Source organism: Gavialis gangeticus, unplaced genomic scaffold, assembly GCF_001723915.1.
Source record: "Gavialis gangeticus isolate Ggan-Ray unplaced genomic scaffold, GavGan_comp1, whole genome shotgun sequence".
NCBI lineage: Eukaryota > Metazoa > Chordata > Crocodylia > Gavialidae > Gavialis > Gavialis gangeticus.
This window is the reverse complement of record NW_017729000.1, coordinates 45,398,335-45,405,671: the sequence shown is the minus strand read 5'-3', so window position 1 is coordinate 45,405,671 and position 7,337 is coordinate 45,398,335. Positions and strand designations below refer to the sequence as shown.

The window sequence follows — 7,337 nt, the reverse complement described above, 5'->3', positions numbered from 1 at the left end:
GCCATGTGCCAAGGTCTCACTGGCCCCAGGAACAGGGCCAGGACCCAGAGACACCTAGAAGCCCATAGCCCAAAGGGGTCTGGAAGAGCCCTGAAAGACCAAGGGGTCTGGCAATACAAAGGCAGAGCCCTAGAAAAGTCAAAAGGTTGAAAGAGACCACTACTAAAACTGCCAGAGCTGGGAGCTTGAGATCTCAAGTAGCTCGAGAAGGGGCCAGGAAGCCCAGAAGTGAGAGACTGTGTCCATGAGGGGTAAAGATTACCAGGGCAGAAGAGCCTAGAAATTGGTGCTGGGTAAGATGTGAAAAATATACCCGCTTGGAACTGGTTAATGTGGTGGAGCAACTTGTGGCAGGGTAGTCTCTACAAAATGTCACATGTTGCCATCTCAGGGAAAGGAGAGCATAGGGTGACTGAAAACCCTAACTCCCACTCCCACCCTTTGATGGAAGAAGGCTAGGAGGAGCATACCCTGACAGAAAAACCCTTGGTGAAGGCCAAGGAGGGAAGATGTGTGGCAGAGTAGACATTGAAGCACCTGTCACTTTAAGAAGAAAGGACTGCTGAAAAAGCAGCCTCTTCAGGGAACGAGGGGAATTGGCCTTGGTGAGGCTGCAGCTGGAGTATTGCGTCCAGTTTTGGGCTCCTCAGTTCAAAAAGGATGTGGAGAAGCTTGAGAGGGTGCAGAGGAGAGCCACGCACATGATCAGAGGTCAGGAAAACAGACCTTATGATGAGAGGCTGAGAGCAATGGGGCTATTCAGCCTGGAAAAGCGCAGGCTCAGGGGTGATCTGATGGACACCTATAAGTTTATCAGGGGTGTTCACCAGGATCTGGGGGAACAATTGTTCACCAGAGACCCCCAAGGGATGACAAGGTGGAACGGTTATAAACTCCTGCAAGACCGTTTCAGGCTGGACATAAGGAAGAACTTCTTTACAGTCTGAGGCCCCCAAGATCTGGAATAGCCTGCCACTGGAGGTGGTTCAAGCACCTACTGTGAACACCTTCAAGAAAAAATTGGATGCTTATCTTGCTGGGATCCTGTGACCCCAGCTGACTTCCTGCCCCTGGGGCGGGGGGCTGGACTTGATGATCTTCCAAGGTCCGTTCCAGCCCTAATATCTGTGAAATCTGTGAATCTCTGGATGATCTCCAGCATGGTAAGGGCCAGAGCGAAGGCAGCCATAGTATCAAAAGTGATTCTATGACCTGAACTAACCTAAAGGGAGTTGAACCCCTCCCTTTTTGTCTTTGTGTTTTGCAAGATGTGGCCCACTGCTAAAATAGCAAGAAGTTTGCTTGGTATGGAGAGGAATCAAGCTTGACTGTGTTATGCATAGTAATTGTGTTTTGCTGTGTTTGTGCAATACAATACTAACTAAGATAGACAATAACATGTAAAGCAAACTTCTTGATAGGCTAAGGAATATCTGTGGAGTGGCGACAGGAAATGGTAAATCACATGGAGCATGGCCTCTAGGACCTCAAAGAGTTTGGCCAGGTCAAAGATTGAGAAGGCCAGATTGACCATTTGCTTTTGCTGTCATCCTTTTATTTGTTTGGTTGGGTTTTTTTGCCTTGCCTGTGCTAGATATGGATTGTTAGATTTTTATAGTGGAATAGTAATGCTACATAGCTTTATTATTCCCAGAATTTGTGCAGAAACCTAGAACAAGAAGTAGAATGGTGGGATCTTGATGGAAACCAGGCATACTATTTGCACAGCAAAGGCCTGACCCTTGGCATTTCAACAGGCACTTGCAGGGTGGAGGGGCACTACTGGTGCTATGATGGCAACCAAGCCATCATGAATAGTCTGGTTAGGATGACAAGGAAAGCATTTCCTATTGTACAGGAGGGGTAAAATTGCTAGGAACATGTCTGGTCCTCAAAGATTCTAACCATGGGATATTTATTTGATCTAAACAGCCATCTTGACAGTCAGAAAAGGCACTGATTGCTGAGTGGAATGCTACCTGAAATGCTGGGTAAAAGGTTTAATAGGCATCTTGGGCTGTACATTCCCCAGCCCCAATATGGGAAGCCTGCTTAAACCTGATTGGTTAAAACTCAGTTACCAGGTTAGGGAATGCTGAGGGCAGCAGACTGAGTCAGAGGGGGTATGGGTGACATTTGTACAATGGTTAAGGGTTCATCACAACCTCCAGCCCATTGGAGACCCTGACTATGAACGCCATCATACTTTTCCCGGGACAGCTGGTGGAGGCCCTCCCCGCAAATCTCATAAACATTCCAGGTTTTTTCCTTGGTTATGCTCATTTATGATGTGAAGGTGTAGACCTTCAAGGAGGGGACTGATGGCTAGAAAATGGCCGTTAGAGGTTTGCTTTTTGGAACTGGCTTGTAGGTAAAGTAGATATGCATTAGAACAATTGTCCAGGGCTACAGCAAGTGTTAATTGATTTCTAAAAGACTGTTTCTGAAAGTTTCCACAAGGCCCACTGTGTCTGGCAGGCAAGCAGCAAGCAGACACACAGGCTGGGAAATTTAAGACATGTACCACACTGTTCCATAACATGAGATAAGGTGGCAACAGGTCACAGTGCCCAGCTGCAGAGCCCTTGGGATTTCTAGTTTTGGGGAACTGAACAGATTAGGAGAAACTTGGCAAAGTCCAAATTAGGATGTGTACATGTGATAGGTTTGTGAAACAAAGGAATATGCTGACAGGACAGAATGTGGACTGTATGCTGACCCCAGAAAGACCAATCAGGGAATCCCAAAGATGAAGAGTCATCAAAGAGGGAAAAAGATACAAAAGGGGGGATTTCAGAGCAGCATAGGGCTCTTGAGAGGGGAACCCAAGGCCACCATGTACAGAGGGCATTCCACCAGCCCATCTCATCCACCCCAGTGGAGGAGGTGGGCCTTGGCCTCCAACCTCCAGGTTACTGACATCTAACATTCAAAAGAGAACCTCAGAGTGAAGCTTGCATATTGGCCAGATGTACCTTCTCTGATGACAGCCCTGGGACTGGTAGATATAGAATTGTTTGCTTTATTCTTATTTGCTATCACTGTGTATGAATAAAATTTGCTAATTATCAAATGGAAAGGTTGTGGTCCATTTGAGGGTTTGGGTCCACCCTGAAGAAGGTATCTGGGTCATAAATCCAGTGCCAACACTTTCCAGCTTTTTAACCCAATTGATCTTGCCATGCTTGAGACACACAGCTTCCCGCTGATTGTAGCTTGCTATTTAAGTTTTGCATGTTTTCTGTATTTAAAATTGCTATTCCTGATCCAAATGCACCTAAACCAGTATCTACTAGGCTTTGAATGCTCCTTCCTTTTTGGCTTTTTCTTGGGGTTTTGTGAGTGCAACCTATCCAATTATCTAAGTTTTTTTGTATACTTAATGTAGCCGTACTACAATTGGGATACCTCTTTTTTATGGACACCCTTTTGGGTACCCCCTCCCACCTGGTCAGTTTTAAGGAGGTATCAAATACTATTTGTTTGGGCATACTTACCTTGACTAGCAATGGGGACCCCTTCTCCCATGAACTGTAGGGGTCTCATGCCATAAGAAGAGATTAATTCCCACATTTGGCGGGCCATCCTGGAAAAACCCATTTAATTTTTTTCATAAATGAGGGGATTGTTTTTAGTTGCAAAGTCATGTAACCATTGTTTTCACTATTTCTGTAGTTTAGTATGTTCCACAGCTCAGAGTGGCTCCATACTCCCCATCCTACAGTTTCAAAGGAGGGATGATGGACAGTTTTTCTCCTTCATGCTGAACCCCTCCCATTTGAAAATTACAGACGTATTGGGCCTTTGGTCCCAATTACTATTTGATCACAATTTAGTATGTCCTTACTCTCAATACCCACATTATACAAACCATTATAACCTCACTCTTCGTTGCAGATATTAGTTGAATTACTGCTCAGGCCATCCTTCTGTGTCAGTTGAACTGCATCTGAAACATAGTTGATAATGGGGCTTTACCCCTCATTAATTGTTTTTCAGGCCTTTAGCTTGGCATTGAAACCGTTTTTGCTTACACTTTTGTGTAATTTGCATAATTTGGGCATATTTTTACTTGATATATGGTTGGACTGGCTTTGTTAACAATTTTGAATGGTCCTATCCATAGGGTATTGAGTGCATGATTTTTCTCTTTTACCTTTCAATACAGCACCTGGTCTCCACCTTCCAGTTTCTGAGGATGAAATATGGGGCCTAGGTGCTTGTTCATTTTGTTCATTTGGTTTTCAAGGCTATAGTTATTTGCCTCTGTGTGGTGGTCACTGATTATAACAGGTTTTGTATCTATTGATCTTTTAGGATACAAGGTTGGAGGCTATCCAGAAGCTTCCCTCCTAGCCACCATTGTTTTGGTAGCTGCAACTCTGGATGTGTCACAACTTTGTGTGGGGAGATTCAATGCATGGCTACGGTTTCTCTTAGTGCCATCAATATTAAGGGTAACTTTTGATCCCAATTGTTCCCTTGTTGATTGACCACTTTTCACAAGGCAGTTTTTATGGTTTTATTTGTCCTTTTCACTAGACCTGAACTCTGGAGGTGCCCTGCAATGTGTACTCTGTTTTATTCCAAAATCTAGACAGATAGGCTGTGTGATATCTCCAACAAAATGAGAACCCTGATACTAATTAATTTTTTTGGAGAGCCCCCACCTGGAAAACACCTGTTTCACCAAGTCCTGTGCTGTAGTGGCAACTGTGTTGTTATGAGTGGGTATAGCTTCAATTCATTTTGTAAAGCTATTCACTACTACCAGGCAATATTTATTTTGCCTGGCTGTTTGAGGCATGGGGTCAAATATAGTTTATTTGTAGCCTACTCCATGGACTACTAATTCTTTGATTTTCCAGGGGTCCCTTAATTACTTTGGTATTAGGATTATTTGCAAGCAGTTGTTCATGAATGTGCATTTGCTAATGTGCATTATATTTAGTACCTCCATTATGAAATACTAGAAAAAGGCTCATTAGCTTATTTTAATGCACATTAGTGAAAGCACAGTTTTTTTGTGACACTAATGTGCATTAAAATAGGCTAATGTGCATTAAAGCACACGTAGAAGTGCCCATATTGTTTCACTTCCTCCCTCATACCTGGCCATCATCTCACTGCCTGCAGTCTTGTCAGGTTTTTGTTTATCCCTAAGAGCATTTATAGATGTGCTCTGAGGGGGGGCAGGAGCTGTGATAAGGGGGGTCCCCAGGCACCTGAAAAGATCAATACCCCCCCTGTTCTAGGGCAGTCTGCTTTCACTAGCTTCCCATGCCTTTGAAGTCCAATGATTTGATGTAGAATTTGGAAGGTTGCCCATCTGTGGCCCTGGTGTTCTGGGCCCATTACACAGCTCTGAACCATCCCTACACCATCCCATGCCTAGCAGATAGCATCCAAATCCATTATTACTCCCCAGCCCCTTCCTGGGCTTCACTTGGCCTCTGGCCCACGCAGGCTTTGGGTCCCTCTAAGTGGACCTTGACTCCTTGGCTCCTCACTGGGCCACTCCACTGGTCTCTGACTGGACTGATGCATTCACTCCACCCCCTCTTACCGGGGCTCTATCATTCTGTCCCTTGTTGGGCTGCAACTACTCCGCCCTACTCCCCACAGTGCTTTGGGTCATCTCTCTGTCCCTACTCTACACAGCCCTTCAGGCTACCTCACTCAATCACTCTGCCCTACTCCACACAGTCCTTTGGGTCATCTCACCAGCCCTACTCTACATGGCCTTTCGGGCTACCTCATTCATTCATTCTCTGGGCCTTTTGCCCCTTGGGCCTCCCGTCCCACTAAGTGGACCTTGGCCCCAAACCTTTGAGTACTCCTAGACCTGGCTCAACTCTACATTCCCCCTAGACTTATCTCTACCAGCCCTTATGATCATAATCTAGTTTGTCCCCTATATGGGGTAACCCACCAGGCAGTGAGGGCTGAGGTTTTACAGTGCCCTATCCTTGCCTTTCACTGGAGAGGCACAGATGTGGCATTTCCTGGAGACTATCTCACCACAGGCAGTCCTACCAAAACAACCAGCTCCAGCAAAGTACAGTTTCAGGTCTTACCCAAGACCATAAGAAACCTCCTCCATTCCCATAGTTCCTAGCCTAACTTCCAGGTGTTTTGGGAGCTGGTCTCCTCAGCCTGTGCAATGTTACTCCACTGGCTCCCTAGATGTAATTGCTGCCCCTGCTCCCAGGGTTTGGGTTTATATACTCCCTGCCCAGTCCTCCTCCAATCAGGTGGCTGCCTGTGGCCAGGTGACCACCTAATCGGGCCTGAGTCCACCTGCTGGCTACTTCATAGCTTGCCTAATGTTTTTAAAGCAGCAGGCACAAACAGTGCACTGCCACAGGGTGCATTACTTAGAGCAGCTCCAAGAGCTGCTCTAATTAAAGTGCCAGAAGCATTATGTGTATCAGCGTCCCCACACTGAAAAATGGCAGTGGGGGTGCTTTAACTATAGTTCATCAAATGAGCTTTAGTTAAAGTGCCCCCGTTGCCATTTTTCAGCACAGGAATGTTGATACATGTGACGTTGGAGTCTGCTGGAGAGCGGTAATTACTGCACTCCAGCAGACTCAATTAATCAAGTCAGCTTCAACATGCTGTAATTACAGCATGTTGGATCAGCCTCCCTGCACATGTATAGGAGCCCTAAGTGTCCATGTTCATGTGCCAGAGTTATCATTTTTCCCCTTATTCCTTCAGATACCACCCATATTGGAGCCACCTCCTCCTCCTCCTCCTGTTTCTGGGCTAAAGCAAATCCTGATGGCTCTTGCCAAGTTTTCCATCCTTTTCACTGCCCTTTGTTTACCAAATATTTTATCTCCTTGCTTTAAGCCTGTAACACTACCAAATCCACTGTTTCTTGGGTTCTTTTACCTTCAGCCACTATTGGTGCTTTATCAAGTATCCATTCTGGTCCTTCTCTGGCTCTATTTTTTGCCTGTAAATTGGCCTTCTCATTCCACTTGGCTTCCTCAGTTCCCTTTTTATGATCCTCTATTTTACTAGTATAGGTGGGTTCAATCCTTTCTTTTGCTAATTCCCACACATGCAACAATTTGGTGTCATAGTTTCATAGTTTCTAGGGTCGGAAGGGACCTGTGTAGATCATCTAGTCCGCCCCCCTGCCATGGCAGGAAAGATTACTGGGGTCAAATGACCCCAGCAAGGTGTTCATCTAACCTCCTCTTAAAGACTCCCAGGGTAGGGGCCAGCACCACTTCTCTTGGAAGTTGGTTCCAGACCCTAGCCGCCCTGACCGTGAAGTAGCGCCTCCTGATATCTAGCCTAAATCTACCCTCTACCAGCTTGTG

General features: G+C 45.6%; 1 long non-coding RNA gene across 1 annotated transcript; it reads left to right on the top strand.

Annotated features, from left to right (window-relative positions):
• The first annotated feature begins 1,281 nt into the window (after positions 1 to 1,281).
• Positions 1,282 to 6,198, top strand: LOC109290161. The gene is made up of 3 exons (XR_002095553.1): positions 1,282 to 1,360; positions 3,636 to 3,642; positions 6,187 to 6,198. It is a non-coding gene; the product is annotated as an uncharacterized LOC109290161 (long non-coding RNA).
• The last annotated feature ends 1,139 nt before the right edge of the window (positions 6,199 to 7,337 follow it).